Genomic DNA, 19,433 nt, shown 5'->3' on the forward strand with positions numbered 1-19,433 from the left:
ACAATAGTAGGGGTCAGAAGTCACATTTGAACACAGGTCTTCCTCATTCTAAGCCAAGACATCTATATACTACTACTGCCAAGTTGCCTCTACAACAATAATAAACATATTACTTAAGTACATTAAGGATTACCAAGTTCTTTCCTTACAAGATTATGAAGTTATCTGTAGTCAATAATGTTTGTTTTTATTCTGTGTATATAAAACATCATTTAATGTGTTGATTCTTATGGATTTCACCAAGTAATACAGTTAATCCCTTATCTAATGAATGACTGTACTGTCACCATTTTCTTTGAAACTTCAGTTGCTTTTCTCTTTTTAATAAGCACAGGTATACTCCTGGGAACAGATGAAAATAATTATTTCCTTCACAAAATGTCTAGTGCTCACCTATTCAGTTATTTTAATCCTTCACAATCACAATAGCTCTATGATCATGTTGATATGTACTGCTTTCAATCCCAGAATAGATTATAGCCTATCTTTACTGCCTCATTTTGTAAAACTCATGTTTCTATATTTCCATTAATAGTTCATAGAAGATCAACCCAACATACAAGAGAACTTTCTAGGTTTCCAGTATTTAATGGTTAATAATAATTTGACTTACAAGGATTTATTGTTTATCAGGTTCTGGGAATACAAAGGTGCTGGAGGAGTCAATATTTATATACACATGCATATTCACATACTAGAAGGTAAGTTACTTAGTGGAAGAGTCTATTTTCTCTTTTACTGTGTGTCCTCAGGATCTAATTAGCATTTAATAAATGCTTGTCGATTGTCAGTTATTGATTATACAAGACATGTATGTAATGTAGCTAGCTACAAGGCAACTTTAGAGGGAAGACACTAGCAGCTAGAGTGATTGGAAAAGGTATCCTGTAGAAGGAGATATGACAGCCAAGTCTTTAAGTAACCTAGGGATTCTACAAAGTAGACATGAAGAGGAAGAACATTCCAGACCTGAGAGTAGCCAGTGCAAAGACATAGTGAAAGGAGCTAAAACATTGTACATGAAGGACTGAAATGTAGAGTTTATGGAAGGCAGTAATGTGTAAGAAGACTACATAGGTAGGAATAGGTTGGATTGTGAAGTGCTTTAAATGCGAGCCAGAAGAACTTATATTCGATCCTAGTGATAAGAGGAAGCCATCAGAGTTTACAGAGCAGGGAAGAAAGGTGCCATAATCAGACCTATGCTTTAGGAAAATTACTTTGGCAGCTATGTGGGGCATAGATTGGAATGGGGGAGAACCTTGATGCAGGGAGACCAATTAGAAAGCTATTACAATAGTACAAGTGAGAGGCATTGAGGATCTGAATGAGGGTGGTGGCCTTGCGAGTGGAGAAAACATGATAGATGTGAGATGTTCTAGAAGCAGAAAGTAAAGGAATTGGTAAATGTATGTATTTCCATGAAGGAAAATAAGGAATTGAAGGTCACACTGAGGTTAAGAACCTGCATGACTACAGGAATCATGGTGTTCATTAAAGTAATATGGAAATTTGAAAGAGGGATAGGCTTTGGGGAAAAGGTCATGAGTTCTTTATTGAGCATGTTGATTTTAGGACATCGAGTTTGACATATTTAATTGATGATTCAGGGATGGAACTCAAGGGAAACACTAGGATAAGGAGGGAGCATGTTTCTGTCTTGTGGGGCCAGTGTAAAGACCCAGTGATAGGAGATAGAATGTCTTGTGTGAGGAACAGAGAGAGAAAGTGAGTTTGACTGGATTACAGAATGTCTAAGGGGAAATAATGTCCAATGAGCCTAGATAGATAGGTTGGGGTCAGGTTGTATAGTGCTTTAAATGCAAAACAGAGGACTTTATATTTTACAGGGGATCTTAGCCTGGTCCTTATAAACTTCAAAAAATACTGTGATAGCTGCATTTCAGTATAACTGCTTTCCTTTGTAATTTTATATGTTTCATTTTATGCATTTAAAAACATTCCAAAGAGTCCATAGACTTCACCAGACTTCCAAAGGGGTCCCAGATGCAAAAAAGTCAAGAACTCCTGTCCTATAGAGAGTTAAATGGCTAGGTACATAGTAAAGGAAAATTAATTTGGCCACTGTGTGTAGGATGGACTGGAGCAAAGAGAGATTTGAGGCTGGAGACAAATTAGGAGGCTTTTGCATATCCTAAGCAAGAGGTGATAAGTGTCTGAACTAAGGTAGTAACTGTGTAAGTGAGGAGAAAGTATCAGGGGAGAGATGAGCAGTGTCAAGTACTACAGAAAGATCAAAGTTAAGGAATCTGGTGAAAGAGACATTAGATTAGGCAATTTAAAATTATTTACAATTTGGGGGAGAGAGGTTTCAGATGAATAAAGAGGTCAGAAACTAGATTTTAGAGGGTTTAGAAGAGATCCACAAGGGAGGAAGTAGAGGCACTGAGTGCAAACAATGTTTTCTAAGACTGTAGCAGAGAATGATCGGAGAAATAAAGGATTAATAGTTAGCAGGGATAATAATGCCTAACAAGAGTTTTTTAGGGATAGAGGAGACTTGAATGTGTTTGTAGGCCACAGCACAAAGCAAAAGATCAAAGAATAGAGGGAAAGAGGTTATCATAATACACAATGGAGGAGATGGAACCATAGCTACATGTAAAGGGGTTGCTTTGGCAAGAAGAAACAGTAATTCTTCTTTGGAGACCAGAGAGAAGGAGGTAATAAAGGGGAAATGATGTCAGTGGGATGTGAAATAAGGAGAAGAGGGAAGTAGTGGCAAGTGATCTTCATTTTTTTTTTCCATCACGGATAAGCCAAGTCTGTTGTTCCTCATCAGATATTTCACTGCTGATAAACCTAACATTTGTCTCTTGTTGTCAGGTCAAGCACATTCCAGTGTCATGCTGGAATACACCTTGTATCACCAGGGGCCACTTTGCTGCTTTAGATCTATAACAAGGGTGGACTTAGAGACTGATCACACTATACCCTGTCATACTTCTCAAGATGCCCAAAGGTCATTCCTCTGGATCTCTAATTCCAACTGGCACAGCAATGGCTTATGTGCCCAAGAAGCATGTGAAGAATATAGTAAAATCAAAGCACTGAATGCTGGATAAATGGATAAGAGTTTTTGTTCCCAGAACATCCACAGTCCTTAATATAAGCTGAAAGAATATCTCCCATTAATCATCTTCCTTAGAAAAATAACAGAGTATGCTCTGAGAGAAGAACAGGCAAAGAAGATCTGTATTTGGCAATTCATCAAGACTGATGGCAAGGTATGCACTGACATGACATATCCTGCTGGCTTTACAGATGTCATTGGCATTGAGAAGTCTGGTGTGTGACACCAAAGGCCATTTATTTAGCTGTTTATTGCATCACAGCTGAAGAGGTAGAATGTAAATTGTGCAAGGTAAAGAATAACTTTATCGGCAAAAAAGCTATTCCTCATTTGGTGACCAATGATGCCCATCCATCTGTTATTTAGATCCTCTAATCAAGGTGAATGATACAATCTAGATTGATTTAGAGACTCACAAGAGCACTAATTTAATCAAGTTTGATACTAGCAACCTGTGTATGGTAACCAGTGGTGCAAACTTGGGTCCAATTGATGTATTTTGCGATGGAGAGAGACATCCTGGCTCTTTCCACATTATTAATGTGAAGAATGCCAATGGCAATAGTTTTTCCATTCAAATATTTTTATTAGCAAAGTTAATAAACCCTGTATTTGTCTACCCTGAAGAAAAGATGTCTATCTCACCATTGTTGAAGAGAATACATAAAAACTAACCAAGTTTCTAAAATCAAATAAATATATTAGAGCATAGAAAAAAATTCTTTTTTCAGTTTATGTAATATTATTATAGGTAATCACCTATCCCCTTTAGGTTCTCTGATTTATTAGAATATAACTGTATGGATTGCTTTTAAATTTAATAGTTTTCATATAGTTTTATAGTTTTTGGTCAAGTTGTTATAGCTTAATTACACAACATACAAAATTCTGCCTTTTTGAATTAGTTGGAGTTTGTCAGTCTGAGATTACTTTTAAATAAAATAAAATTTTTAAAATTAAAATTTCTGTTTTTACTCTCTTACACCCCCCACCTGCACAGAGAAAAAAAAGTAAAAAGCATTGCATATATATTAAAATAAAACAAATTCCCACATATGGGCTCTGTCCAGAAAAAAATGTTTTGAGATTAAAGTTTGTGAGGATTGAATGTGCATGTGAAAATGATGTTACTTTCTTGCTTATACTATTTAGTCTCCTCCATGCAACTATTAATTCCAATAAATTATGTTAACATCAAATAAATATTTACCATTAAACTTTTATTCAATTTATTGTGACAATGGAGTTTTGACATTATTGTATTTTTTCCAATTTCTTTTATCACTGTTTCACTTTACATTTTGAATTTAGCAGCTGAATTGTTTGCAAATAAATTGAGAATTGTTGCATTTTTTAAAATGAAATATGTGGTGAGGCCTTCAGTTGAAAAGATGCTACCAATGGAAGTTCGAGGAGAAAAAAATTTTTTTTAAGCTCCTGTTTTAAGTGAAATAGAGAATTGATTAGGAACTAGTGAAAGGATTGAATGGCATACTGAGGGCCCCAGTAACATTAGATAACAAATTTATGTGGACCTGGTCAGAATGGTTTGTGATTTCCTTGAGTTCTTATCAGCAACACCTGAGGAGGAGTGAAGGTGGAGGCTGGTGGAAATAGGTTAGAAGTTGGAAAGGCATGACTGGAAAGAGGACAGGTGATCTGAGAAAAGGAGGATAGCATGGAGTTGAAATAATTCATCATGTGGTCAAGAATGGGGACAGAAAAGAGGATGGTCAGAACAAAGATGATGAGCAGGGAAAGTATTGAGGATTGGAGAGTTCGGAAGCCACAGTAAGGATGAACAATTACTTTAGGAGCAAGGTATGGCGGGGGGGAGCAGACAGAATGATATAAGATTATGAGTGGATAAAGGGTCCTTAAACATAGAAGTGGACCACTTACGGGTGATAGCAAAATCAAGGGTGTCACCCTCCCTGCATGTAGCTGAGGTGAGTGGAGGAGTAAATCATGGGATCTAAGAAGATTAAGAAGATGAGGAGTTAGGATACTTAAAGGAATATCAATATGTATTCTGAAGTCGTTTAGTAAGAGAGCATGGTTTGGGATGGAGATAGAGAGTATAAGACAGCCAGTGAACTCATTGAGAAAGAAGGGACAATGGCCTGAAGGTTGGTAGGTAATGGTAACTGGCATCTGGATTGTATGATGAATATTGACAGAGTGAACTTCAAAGGAATAGATATTGCTGAGTGATAATGGTGGAGTCTAAAAATCACACTGGGTAGCAAGAGGTATCTTTGTCAGGACAATTGAGTTTAGTGGGATAGGGTATGTCAGAAAGTGTAAACATTACTAGAAAGGATGGGCAATAAAGCAGTGCTATTCCAGGGGAGCCAGGTCTTGGTGAGTGCCCAAAGATGAAAGAAGTGAGAGGAGGCCTAAGATGAAAGGAAATTTGCTCTATAGAATGTTAACCATTGGACAATGAGCTCAGAGTATCAATGACTGGGAAGATGTCTGCTGATGAAGACAGATGTTTAGAAGGTTTAAAGTTCCCTTTCCTAAGCTTTCTCAGTGATGGCATAGTTCTCAACAACCTCATCTCCTGTGTTGTTGTATCTTAAGACTCCTGGATTACATATGGGCAAAAGAAGAATTGTATTTCAGGGCATCTGAAAGTCCAGTTAGGGCCTACAGAATTGTGTTCCCAGGAGCTTCCAGCATATGTGAACAGGGCCTAGGGATGTTGCCAATGAAGCATTTGGATTTAATACTGGCTATTTTTTGCTCTCTGTACATAACCAGCTTTCCTACTAGTCATGGATAGAGTTGAACAAAGGATTATAGATTATGAGTAAGAAAAGACTTGAATTAATCTATTTCAACTCCCTGATTTTACACATCATAGAATGGAGACTCAGAGAGATAAAATGGCTTGTCCACATTTATATAGTAAGTAAGTGATAGAAGTGGTCTTTGGGCTCCAGTGCACTTTCCAGTGAAATCTTCCATGCTCCACAGTCATTATAGATAAAATCAAAGAGACTTGGCTACTGTCATGTAGGACTTTAAATTCTTAAAATATTAGACTTCCATTTAATCAGAAGTGGTGATTCTAAGGACTCTGGAGAGGACTGAGGGAGCAATGGCCTTGGTATTCCGATGTGTAGGCATCAAGTGAAAGAAGGTATGGAGTCATAAGTGGGAAAATTAAACATGGATCAGACTGTCTTCAATGCAATAAAAAGATTTCATCTAAAACTTATTCTCTTTCCTAAGAGTGTTAAATACAAAACAATTTGAAGAAGTAATTGAATAGTACCACAAAAGAGATTTTTAAGGTGGGTAAGATATCCCTGTTGAATGCTCTCCAAAAGAAAAGAACTACTGCAAGCAGTTTTCAGAAGAAAAAATCAAGGCTGTTGACAGTCATATAGTTAATAAATAATAAATAAGATCATAGGTTTAAAATGGGTGAATAAAAATTATGCAGTATCCCCAACTGTCAAATATTCCCCAAGGATCTAAGTCCTAAACCCAGTTTGGTTTACTTTTTAAATTTCTTATTGTTCTGTAATTAAACCTATTATAGGCCCTCTATTAAATTATATCTTTTTTTTGTTTTTGTGAGGCAATTGGGGTTAGGTGACTTGCCCAGGGTCACAGAGCTAGTGTCAAGTGTCTGAGGCCAGACTTGAACTCAGTTCCTCCTGACTCCAGGGCCAGTGCTCTATCTACTGTGCCACCTAGCTACCCCCCATCTATTAAATTATATAACCAAATTTATAAAAATCATTATACTTTGAACTCCTATAGATTTGGGGCAGGGACTCTAGTATAACATGAAAATCACATCACCCTTCCACTGGATGAAAACCTTCTGCTGGTTCATACAATACAAAGTTGTAATATAATGTAACACTGGCCAAAATTCCAAGTAGGAATTGACTAATAGTTACTAATAAGTATTTCCCAATGCCTTTGTTTCGTTATTGTTCAAATTATTATCTTAATTTTACATAAGGGTGGCAACACAACATGCCATTTCCAATCAGGTAACTACAGATGGTGTAATAATCAATTGAACTTGGCTAATAACCTCTCAGAAGCATACTGCCAAAACCTTGGGCACCTTTACAGGATTTAGTATCATCTTGCCAAACAGTAGGGTTGATGGGTAAGGTCATGCTGATCTTTGTCAAACAAGTTTGCTGTTTAACGTCATTCTAAATGGAATGGTGAGCAGGCTGTGTTGACCTGAGGCAATTAGATGAGCCATTTGAAACAAAATGAATCATCAACTCAGGTAAAAAAAAGCCAGCTATGCACCTAAGCAGAGCTGTGAAGGAAGCCAGGGATCCCATGAAGCAGAGGTGATTGGTCTAACTCAGTTTGCTCATTTTTAAAAAGAGAGTGCAGGGCTAGATGGTCTTTAAGTTCTAGTCTTCTGTGAATTAACTTTGATTGAATAAACATTAAGTTCCTTACATATGGCCAGGCACGGTCCTAGATATGATACAAAGAAAACCAAATGAAACAAACCTGTCCCCTAGGAACTTACCTTCTATTTCAATCTATCACTAAACTGACTGAATTAACTAGTTTTGGTGTCATGTACCCAAATGATACTACCTAGTAGGCATGGATGATCTGTATGCATCTGAAACTTAACATGTATAAAACAAGACTAATTATCTTTTCCTCCAAAGTCTCTTTTCTCATTTTTATCATTTTTGTTGAGGTTACTAACATTCTTTCAGTTACCCAGGTTCAACTCTCTCCTTTGTCAGCCTTCACATCCAATCAGCTGCTAATTCTTCTGAATTCGACTGCCACAATATGTTTTGCATCTGTGACCCTGTATACATGATCACATATACCATCCTGATTCAGGATCTCTAATCCTTGCTGGATGGCTTCTCTGAACTTTGTTCCCAAAGTCACTCAACCATGTATACCTTTTAATACAGCCTATATCCCAAAGACATTAAAGAAAGAGGAAAATGCCCATACATACAATAGTTATTGCAGCTTTTTTCATGGTAGCCAAAAACTGAAATTATTGGTGAGTAACTGAACAAATTATACTATATGAATTAATGAAAATTAATTAATACAGGATCCACCATAATCTCTTTCTAATCAGTTGTCTGACCCTCTTACCATCTCTGTGTTGAGACCTCCTGAAGCTGCTGCTGCTGATGTTGCAAAGCTGCCTCCAAGGCCTTCTACTGGTGTTGCTACCATGTGCACTCCAGGTTGGCCTTGTGTTACAAAAATTATGAAATGGATGATTTTAAAGAAAACTTGCAACACCTGTGTAAGTCGATGCAGAAAGAATAAACAAAACCAAAATAACAATTTATACCATAAAAATTATAAATAACAGCTTTAAAAGAATTGAGAATTTTCATCAATGCATTGGTAAACCATTAGTTCAAAGGACTGAAATTGAAGCATATTTCCCATATACTGATAGAGAAGTGATGGATTCAAAGTGCAGAATGAGATATATAATTCTGAATGTGACTAACTTGAGATCTTGCTTTGCTTAGGAAGACAGAAAGAGAATATGGTGAACACTAGGGTGTGGTGGCCAGGGGTCCAGCATAGCAGAAGCTAAACCAGCTATGTGGTGGCAGCAGGAAGAGCAACCAAGCAACTGGGGGTAATTGAGGGGATTGAAAGAAAGAGAACCTAGGGGACCTCTGTACTTGCACTGAGAGAAGGATTAGGTATCATTTAGCAGCTCTGTCCCCCACTACCCAGTCCTTTTCACAGTTCTAAAGAGTGGAGGAGTGGTCACAGTCATGAGGGAACAGAGGTCCTAAATATGTAAGACCAGGAGGGCAGTGAGCAGACCATTCTTTGGATCATACCCTTTTGGAAGAGCTGAAAACTTACATACAAAACTTTACACTCATGTGTAAAAGTGGCAGAAGCTCTTAAAAAACATAAGCTTAGGCCAGACACATCCCCTCACCTCAGAGCTCAACACTAATAAGAAGTCCCAAAGTCAAGATATAGGCTAGAAAAATAAGCAAACAGAAAAAAATATACATTGATCATAAATGTTACTATAATGACAAGAAAGAAAAACTGAGAAAAGGAGAGAAATGAAGGAAAATCATGAAAAGAGAATTAACAGCTTGACACAAAATTACTGAATAAAATAACTCCTTAAAAATCATAACTGGGGAGAGTGGAGCCAAGATGATGGAAGAGATGCAGCAACCTAGCCAAACTCTCCCAACATTTCCCTCCAAACAACTATAAAATAACACCCGAAATCTAATTCTGGAGTGGCAGAGCCAACTATAATTTAGGATGAGACAGTTTTCCAGCCTAAGACAACTTAGGAGGTTGGCAGGAGAAATATATGTCACTGAGGTGAGGGCCAGCCTGGAGCGCGTATGGTGGCAACATCAATGGGGGACCTTGGAGGCAGCTCTGCAGCCTCAGCAGCTTCAGGAGCTCTCAGACTAGAGATGGTAAGAGGGTCAGACAACTGAACAGAAAGAGAGTGCAGGGGATCCTTTGCTGGCACTGGATAAAGGGCCTGCCACTGCTTATAGACCCCCCCAGAACCAGCTCTGAAAACTGCAGCATAAAAGGCTTGAAGCTTGGGACAGTGTCCTGTTACCCTTATGCTTTTACCAAGTGAGTAGAAGCAGACTTTAACATAACATTTGAAGGCAAGAAATAGACTTGAAAAAAATGACCAACAACAAAAAAGAATTTGACTATAAAAAGCTTCTAAAGTGGCAGGGAGTACCAAGACTCAAACTCAGGACACAACAATGTGAAAAAAGCTACAAGCAAAACCTTAAAGAAAAATGTTAATTGGATCCAAGCCCAATAAGAATTCCTGGAACAGCTAAAGGAAGAGATAAGAGTGCTAGTGGACAATTTTGAAAAAGAAATGAGACTGATGTAAAAAAAAGATTATGAAAAGAGAACTAACAGCTTGGTAAAAGAGGCACAAAAATACTGAAGAAAATAACACTTTAAAAAACAGAATTGGTCAAATGGTTAAAAAAAAAGACATAGAAAATCACTGAAAGAACTCCTTAAAGGCCAAAGAGGGGCATGCAAATAAGGACTTTTATAGAAGAGGGAGAAATGGGGAGTGGTGGTTGCAGGGAATGATTGGACCTCACTCTTAAAAGATTTAGTTCAAAGAAAGAATACACACACACACACACACACACACACACACACACACACACACACACACACACTCCATTCAGTTGGATATAGAAATCCATCTCACCCAAAAGAATAATGGGTGAGGAAGAAATAAGAGAAGGGCAATGGAGGCAGGGAGGCGGGAACAAATGATGAAAAATTCAGTCCACCTCCATAGAGACAACTGATAAACTCTGAGCACAAGTTGAAGTTTAATTTTCTTTTTCTTTCTTTCTTTCTTTCTTTCTTTCTTTCTTTCTTTCTTTCTTTCTTTCTTTCTTTCTTTCTTTCTTTCTTTCTTTCTTTCTTTCCTTTCTTTTTTTTTTTTTGCAGCCTGGATGATATATAAATATGTTTTGTAGGATTTCACATGAATAACTGATACCATATTGTTTGCTTACTCAGCGGGTGAGGAAAGAGCTGGTGAGAGGGAGAGAATTTGGAACTCTAAGTATTTTGGAAATGGCTATTAAAATAATTTTTATAAAATAAAAAACAAAGAATCATAACCTATTGATAGTTATATGAAAGAATGCTTCAAATCACCAGTAGTAAGAGAAATGAAAATCAAAAGAGCCCTAAGTTTTCACCTCACATCTTGCACACTGGCAAAGATGACAAAAAAAAAATGGGAATATTGGTGGGCTTGTGCCAAGAAAGACACACTGGTACCTTCTTTGTGAAACTGTAAATCAATGTAACAGTTTTGGAAAATGTTTTCAAATTATGTAAAGAAGGTAACTAAAAGGCCAAATCATTTGACCCTGAGAATTCAGTACTAGATTTGTATCCCAAGAAGGCCATCGATAGATGAAGTTTCCCATATATACAAAAATATCTAAAGCAGAAAGTTTTATGATAACAAAGAACTGGAAACAAAGTGGGTATCTGTTAATGGGAGAATGACTAAACAAATTGTATATAATGGGATATTATCATGCTGTAAGGCATACTAAATTGCGTGAATGCAGAGAACCATAGAAAGGTCTACATGAACTGATGCAGACTAAAGTAAGCAGAGTCAAGAAAAAAATATATGCAATGATTGCAACATGTAAATGGAAAGAACCACCTCACAAAAACAAAATCAAGTCAATGTTGCAAAATTACCAACAAGCAGCAACATTCAAAAAGAGGTATTAGATGGTATACCCACCCCACCCATTTGCAGAGGCAAATCCATGAGAGGTACATCATACATGATGTCAGAATTTTTAAATATATAGAGATCAGTTATACTGATTTTTTCTCTTAATTTTCTTTTGTTCTGCTTTTAGTATTATTTGTTACTTGGAGATGTCTTTCTGGGCAAAGAGGATGAGAGATATTGTGAAAAAAGATGGTGTCGCACAAAAATACAAATGAAGGCCTTTTTTTTAGTCTTGTGACTGTAAAAATAACCATAGCAACAAAGTTCAGAAGTAATTAGGACTGTTTAAATGTTTAATTATTGTACAGTCATTACTTAGTTATAAATTTGTAGAAGCATAGTTTATATGTGTGCATACAAAATACATTATATTTTGTTAACATTGTAGATTTTTAAATAAACTAAAGGAAGTAGAATCTTAAAGCAGAATGGGAATGGAAATGGAAAAATAGGAATACGGAAAAGGAGGTATAAAAATTCACTTAAGAAAAATGCAGAATTGGTCAAATGGAAAAAGAAGTGCAAAACCTTACTAAAGTAAATAATTCCTTAAAAATGAAAATTAGGCAAGTGGAAGCTAATGACATCAAAAAACAACAAAACAAAATAAAAAATTAGAATAAAGTGTGAAATATATCATCAGAAAAACAACTAACCTGAAAAACAGATCTAGATATACATATGAATTCTTGGACTATCTGAAAGCAATGATAAAAAAGTTTAGACGTTATATTTTAAAAAATCATTAAGGAAAACTGCCCCATTATCTGGAACAAGAGGGTAAAATAGAAATGGAAAGAATTCACTGATAATCACCTGAAAGAGATCCTCAAATGAAAACTTCTAGGAATATTAGAGCCAAATTCCAGAACTCCCAGGTTGAGGAGAAAAATATTGCTAGCAGACAGAAAGAAAAATCAAAGATCATAAAGCAAGTCAGGATCACACAAGATTTAGTAGCTTCCATGTTAAAGGAGTAGAAAGCTTGAAATATAATATTCTGTAAAGCACCCAAGAATAACCTACCCAGCAGAGCTGAGTGTAGTCCTTGGGGAGGAGGGGAATGGATATTTAATGAAATTGGGGACTTACAAGCATTCCTGATAAAAAGACCAGAGCTGAAAAGAAAATTTAACATTCAAACACAAAACTCAAGAGTAGCATAAAAAGATAAACATGAAAGAGAAATCATAAGGGACTCAATTAGGTTAAATGGTTTACATTCCTATATGGGAAGATGATACATGTAACTCCTAATAACTTTCTCATCATTACAGCAGTTAGAAGGAGTGCATATAGAGGACATGATTGTGATTATGTGAGGATAGAATCAATTATGTAAGGATGATGTAAAAAAAATGGAGTGAGAAAGAACGATGCATTGGGAGAATGGGGAAGGGAGAGGAAGAATGGGATAAATTGTCTCACATAAAAGATGTGAAAAGAAGAGTTTTTATAGTGGAAAAGAAAATAGAGTGGGGTCAAGGGACAATGCTTGAACCTCATTTGATCAATGTAATCAATGTAAGACAATTCTGAAGGACTCATGATGAAAAATGCTATCTACCTCCACAACTGATGAACCTGAGTGCAAACTGAAGGATAATTTTCTCACTTTCCTTATTTTTCTTGTCTTTTTTTTTTGTGACATGGATAATATGGAAATATGTTGTGCATGTTTTCACATGTACAATTAATATCATATTTCTTGCCTTCTCAGTGGGTAGGGCAGGGGTTGGAGGAAAGGAAAGAATTTGGAACTTATAACAAAAAAAAAAAGAATGACAAAAATAAATAATAAATCAAAGTTTAAAAATATTATGATTGGCCAAATGGTAAATGAAGTACAAACAATACTAAAGAAAATAAATTTTTAAAACTCAGAATTAGTCAAAGGTTAAAAGATACACCAAATCTCACCAAAGAACAAAACTCCTTGAAAATTATAATTGGTCAAGTGAAAGCTAATGATTCTATGAGGCATTATGAAACAACAAAACAAAATAAAAAGGCATTAGAATGAATGAAAATTTGAAATCCCAAAGGAAAATCAACTGACCTGGAATATACATGGATACCTTACAGCTCTAATAAAAAAAAACAACCCCCAAAAAAGCCTGGATGTCATATTTCAAGAATTATAAAGGAAAACTTTCCAAATATCTTATAACCGTAGGGCAAAGTATAAATTGAAAGAATCCACCAAACATCTCTTGAAAGAAATCCCAAAGTGAAAACTCCCAGGACTATTATAACCAAATTTCAGTGCTGCTACATCAATGGGAAAATATTGCAAGCAGCCCCCCCCCAAAAAAATAGAATTCAGATACATGACTACGGAGCCACAGTCAGTATCACACAAGATTTAGCAGCTACCAACTAAGGAAGTGGAAGACTTGGAATGATGTCCTAGAAGGCAAAGGGGTTAGAATCACAACCAAGAATAATCTACCCAGCAAAACTGAGTATAATCACATAAAGCAAAAAGTAGATGTTTAATGAAATAGAGGACTGTCAAGCATTCCTGATGAAAAGACCAGAACTGAAGAGAAATTCTTACACTGAAATACTAGAATCAAGAAAATATAAAAATGTAAACATGAGTGAGAAATCATAAGGGGCTTAATAATGTTACACTGTTTACGTTCCTATATGGGAAGGTGATACATATAACCTCTAAAAACTTTATCATCATTAGGAAAGTGAGAAGCAATCTACTTAGAAGGAGGGTATGTTGGGGCAGCTAGGTGGCACAGTGGATAGAGCACTGGCCCTGAAGTCAGGAGGACCTGAATTCAAATCCAGCCTCAGACCAAACACTTGACATTTACTAGCTGTGTGACCCAGGGCAAGTCACCCCAATTGCCAAAAAAAAAAAAAAGCAAAAAAAGGGAGGGTATGTTACACTGAAAATTTAGAGTATGAGTCTAAGAAATTGGGATGATTTCAAAAGAAGAATGGAAGAGTGAAAAAGAAAGTTACACTAGGAGAAGTAGAAAGAGAGAGGAGTAATAGGGGAAATTATCTCACATAAAGAGGCATACATGGAGAGCTTTTACAATGAAAGGGGAAATGTGTGTATGGGACTAGACAATGCTTGAACCTTGCTGTCATCTGAACTGGTTCAAAAAGGGAAGAATACACACACACACATATACATATATATATACACATATATACATGTACATATATATGTATGTGTATGTATGTGTGTGTGTCTATATATATATATATATACATATATATATATATATGTATATATATATATGTATATATATATATATGTATATATATATATATCTGTGTGGGCATATATGTATGCATACATTCATCTTACTGAACAGGAAAATAGGAGGGGAAAGGTATAGGAGAAAGTGAGGGTGGTGATAGGAGACAGGGTAGATTAAAGGAGGCATTAAGTAGTCAGAAGCAAAGTGGGCCTTTGAAGAGGGAACAGAATAAAAAAGCAGAAGGAGAAATAGAGAAGGAAATAGTTAGCAATTATAATTGTGAATGCAACTGGGATGAACTCACCCATAAAACAGAAGAGGACAACATAATGGATTAGAATTCACAATCTAACAATTATTATTTACAAGACACATGCTTGGAACAGAAAGACATACATATAGAGTTAAAATAAAGAGCTGGAGTAGAATCTACTATGCTTCCACTGAAGTAAAAAAGGCAGCCCAATTAAAAGAGATAATCAGGGAAACTACATTTTGCTAAAAAAAGCTACTATAATCAAAGAAGTAATATCAAAACTGAACATAAATACATCAAATGGCATAGCATCCAAATCCATGAAGCAAAATTAAGTGAATCACAGAAAGAAACAGACAGTACAACGATCTTAGTAGGGGACCTCAATTTAACACTTTCAGACCTACATAAATCTAACCATATAATAAACAAGAAAGACTTTAAGGAGATTAACGGAATTTTTAAAAATTTAGATATGATAGTCCTCAGGAGAACCCTCTATTAGAATAGAGAGGAATATACCTTTTTTTCTCTGCCATACATGGCATATTCACCAAAATTTGCCACATATCAAGACACAAAAATCTCACAAACATATGAAGAAAAACACAAATATTAAATGCATCCTTTTCAGACCACAATGCAACAAAAATTACATTCAATAATGGGCCTTGGAATCACAGATTAAAAGTTAATTGGGAACTAAATAATCTAATCCTAAAGAATGAATGGGTCAAAGAACAAAACATGGAAACAATTTTGTTTAAAGATAATGGTAACAAGTAGACAATATACCAAAAATTTGTGAGATACAGTCAAAGCAGTACTTGGGAGAAAATTTATATATCTGAATGCTTATATCATTAAAAGAAAGAGCAGATCAACAAATTGGGCATGCAATCACAACAATTGGAAAAAGAATAAATTAAAAATCCTCAGTAAACATTAAAATAGTAATTTTGCAAATCAAAGGAGAGGTTGATGAAATTTTAAGTAAAAAAAATTGAACTAATAAAAATATGAGCTGGTTTTATGAAAAAAAAACCCAATAAAATAAAAAAAACCATTGGCTAATCTGTTTCTAAAAAACAAAGAAGAAAACCCAGTTACAAAAACAAAAAGGATGAATGCACAACCCAATGAAGATGAAATGAAGTCAATTATTAGGAGATATTTTGCCCAATTGTATGACAATAAAACCGACAATCTAAAAGAAATAGATGAATATTTACAAACATATAAATTGCCTGGATCAAGAGAAAATAAAAAAAAATATTTAAGTAATCTTATCTTAGAAAAAAGTAATTGAACAAGTCATAAATGAGGTCCATAAATAGGGAGGGAGGGCAGGACCAGATGGATTTGTAAATGAATTCTACCGAATATTTAAAGAACCATTCTAAAACTATAAAAATTGCTTGAAAAAATAGAAAAAGAAAGAGTCCTGCCAAATTCTTCCTATGACACAAGTATGTTTTTGATAATTAAATCAGGGAGAGCCAAACATCATATGTTATGAGCAGGATGAATTTCCATCAGGAATTTCAGGCAGGGCTAGTTCAATATTAGGAAAACTATAAGCAAAATTGACCACGTCAATAAAAAAAACCCAATAAAAATATGAATATATCAATAGATGCAAAAAAAAGCTTTTGACAAAATATAACACCCATTCCTAGTAAACAAGCTAGGAAGTATAGGAATAAATGGATCTTTTCTTAAAAATAACAAGTAGCGTATATCTAAAACCAAAAGCAAGTATCATCTGTAATAGGCATAAACTAGAAATTTTCCCAATAATATCAGGGGTGAAGCAAGGCTGTCCATCATCTATTATTCCATGTTATATTACAAATGCTAGGTATATCAGCTCTTTTTATATTGGCTAAGAATTTGAAATCAAAGGGATGTCCATCAATTGGGGAATGGCTATGCTATATGACTGTAATGGAATATTATTGTGCTATAAGAAATGACAAGCAAGATGATTTCATAAAAACCTGGCAAAACATTAACTGATGCATAGTGAAGTGACCAGAACTGTACACAGTAACAACAATATTGGTCGATGAACTGTGAATGATTTAGCTATTCTCAGCAATACAATGATCCAAGACATTCTCAAAAGACTAATGATGCAGCATACTATCTACCTTCACAGAAAAAAAAAAACTGATATTGATTAAATACAGACTGAAGAATGCTATTTTTCACTTTCATTTTTTTCTTTTATTCAAGTTTTCTTGTACAAAATGACTAATATAGAAATGTTTTTACATAATTACACATGTACAAGTTATATCTGATTGCTTACTGTCTCAGGGAAAGGGCAGTGAGGGAAGAAGGGAGGGATAGAATTTGAAGCTCAAAACTTTAAACAAAAATGTTAAAAATGGGAGGAAATAAAATTGTTTTTTTTAAAGCAAGAAAAATAAAGAAAATAAAAGAATTACAAAAAAAGTTAGCTATAGCTATAAGACAAGAAAAAGAAACTGAAGGAAAAATCATAGGCAACAAAGCTATCACTTTCTACAGGTGATATAACGGTATACTTAGAGAACCCTAGAGAATCAACTGAAAAACTAGTCAAAAAATTAACATCTTTACCAAAGTTAGAGGACATAAAATAAACCTACACAAAGGAAGTGGTAGAGAAATTCCATTTAAAATAATTGCAGATTATATAAAAAGTACATACCAATATATACATAGGAACTATATGAACAAAATTGCAAAACACTTCACATATAGATCTACATAACTGAAGAAATATTAATTGCTCAAGCGCAAGCCAAGCCAATATTATAAAGTGACAGTGCTATTTAATTAATTTACTTATTCAGTGTCATACTAATCAAATTACCAAAGAACTACTATAGAGAGCTAAAAAAAATAACAAAGTTGAACTGGAGTAATGAAAGATCAAGAATATCAAGGGAATCTAAGAAAAAAAATGTGATAGTTGGGGCCTAGAACTCAAACTTTATTACAAAATGGTAATCCTGTAAACAATTTAGTACTGCATAAGAAATAGAATGGTTGATCAATGGAATAGATTATGATAAACATAAAAATCCCAGTTATTGAGATAAGACCTCATTATTTGACAAAACCTACTTGCACAATTGGTAGGTTGTCTGGAAGAAACCAAGTACAGACAAACATCTCACACTTCATACTAAGACAAACTCGAAATGGATATTGGATTTAAACATCACAGGTTGTTTTTTAAAAATATATAATATTTTATTTTCTCCCAATTATATGTTAAAATAATTTTTAACATTTTTTAAAAAGGTTTTGAGTTCCAACTTCTAACCCTCCTTCTCTCTCCCTTTCCCTCCTCCCTCCTTGAGATGGTAAGCAATCAGACACAGGTTATTCATGTGTAATCACATAAAACATTTAAAGGGTGATAGCTTAAGCAAATTAGTGGAGTAACTAAGACATTACGTGTCACATCTATGACTAGGGATAGAGTTGATGACTAAAAGAGACAGAGAGGTTCATTGGTGGTAAAATAGATAGTTTTTTTTATCATGGATTTAAAAGTTTTTGCACAAACAAACCCAAAGCTGCAAAATTAGAAGAAAAGCAGGAAACAAGAGAAAATATTTGCAGCAAGTTCCTCTGATAAAGGTCTCATTTCTTTTCTTTTCTTTTCTTTTTTTTTTTTTGGTGAGGCAGTCTTAAGTGACTTGCCCAGTGTCATATAGCTAGTGACTGTCAAGTGATTTGAACTCAGGTCCTCCTGACTACAGTGTCCGTGCTCTGTTCACTACACCATCTAGCTGCCCCTTCATTTCTTAACTATACTTGAGTCAAACTTATAAAAATAAGATCTATCCTCTAATTGATAAATGGTCAAAGGAATAAATAGGCAGTTTGCAGAGGAAGAAAACAAAGTTATCATTAGTTATATAAAAATGCTCTAAATCACTAATGATTAGAGAAATGCTCCCTCATATTCATCAGACTGGATATAATTACAGAAGAAGGAAACGCTAATGCTTGAGGGGATATGGGAAAATAGGTATACTAATTCACTGTTGGAGCTATGAACTAATCCAAAGATTCTGGAAAACAGTTGTGAACTATGCCCAATGGGCTATAAAGCTGTGCATACCCTCTGACCCAGCGATAACACTACTACATCTATATCCCAAGGAAGTCAAAGCAAAAGGAAAAGAGTAAGAATTTGGAACTTAAAATTAAAATTAAGTCAAAAATTAAAATAAATCCTAAATGGTCTCTCACTTTCTAAGCTCTCTTCTCTCAGAGCCATTCCCTACCTAGATGCCAAAGTGACACAAATCTGACCAAGATGCTCTCCTGACTCTTGAATCTCCAGTGACTCCTTGTTGCCTCTAAGATAAAATACAAATTCTCACTAGTTTTTCATTCCTTTCACAATCTGACTCCTACAGAGGAATGTTTGCTGGACATTATTCTCCAACATATTTTCTATGTTCTAGCCAAATTGACCTTTTTCACTGCTCATCATACACAACATTCCATCTTTCATCTCTGCACCTATACACAGGTTGTCCCTTA

The 19,433-nt window shown here is 35.1% G+C and overlaps 1 pseudogene; it reads left to right on the forward strand.

The window, feature by feature from the left end:
- Positions 1 to 3,021: 3,021 nt before the first annotated feature.
- On the forward strand, positions 3,022 to 3,719 carry LOC110200912 (small ribosomal subunit protein eS4-like; annotated as a pseudogene).
- The last annotated feature ends 15,714 nt before the right edge of the window (positions 3,720 to 19,433 follow it).

Source organism: Phascolarctos cinereus, unplaced genomic scaffold (assembly GCF_003287225.1).
Source record: "Phascolarctos cinereus isolate Bilbo 61053 unplaced genomic scaffold, phaCin_HiC Scaffold_3;HRSCAF=262, whole genome shotgun sequence".
Taxonomy (NCBI): domain Eukaryota; kingdom Metazoa; phylum Chordata; class Mammalia; order Diprotodontia; family Phascolarctidae; genus Phascolarctos; species Phascolarctos cinereus.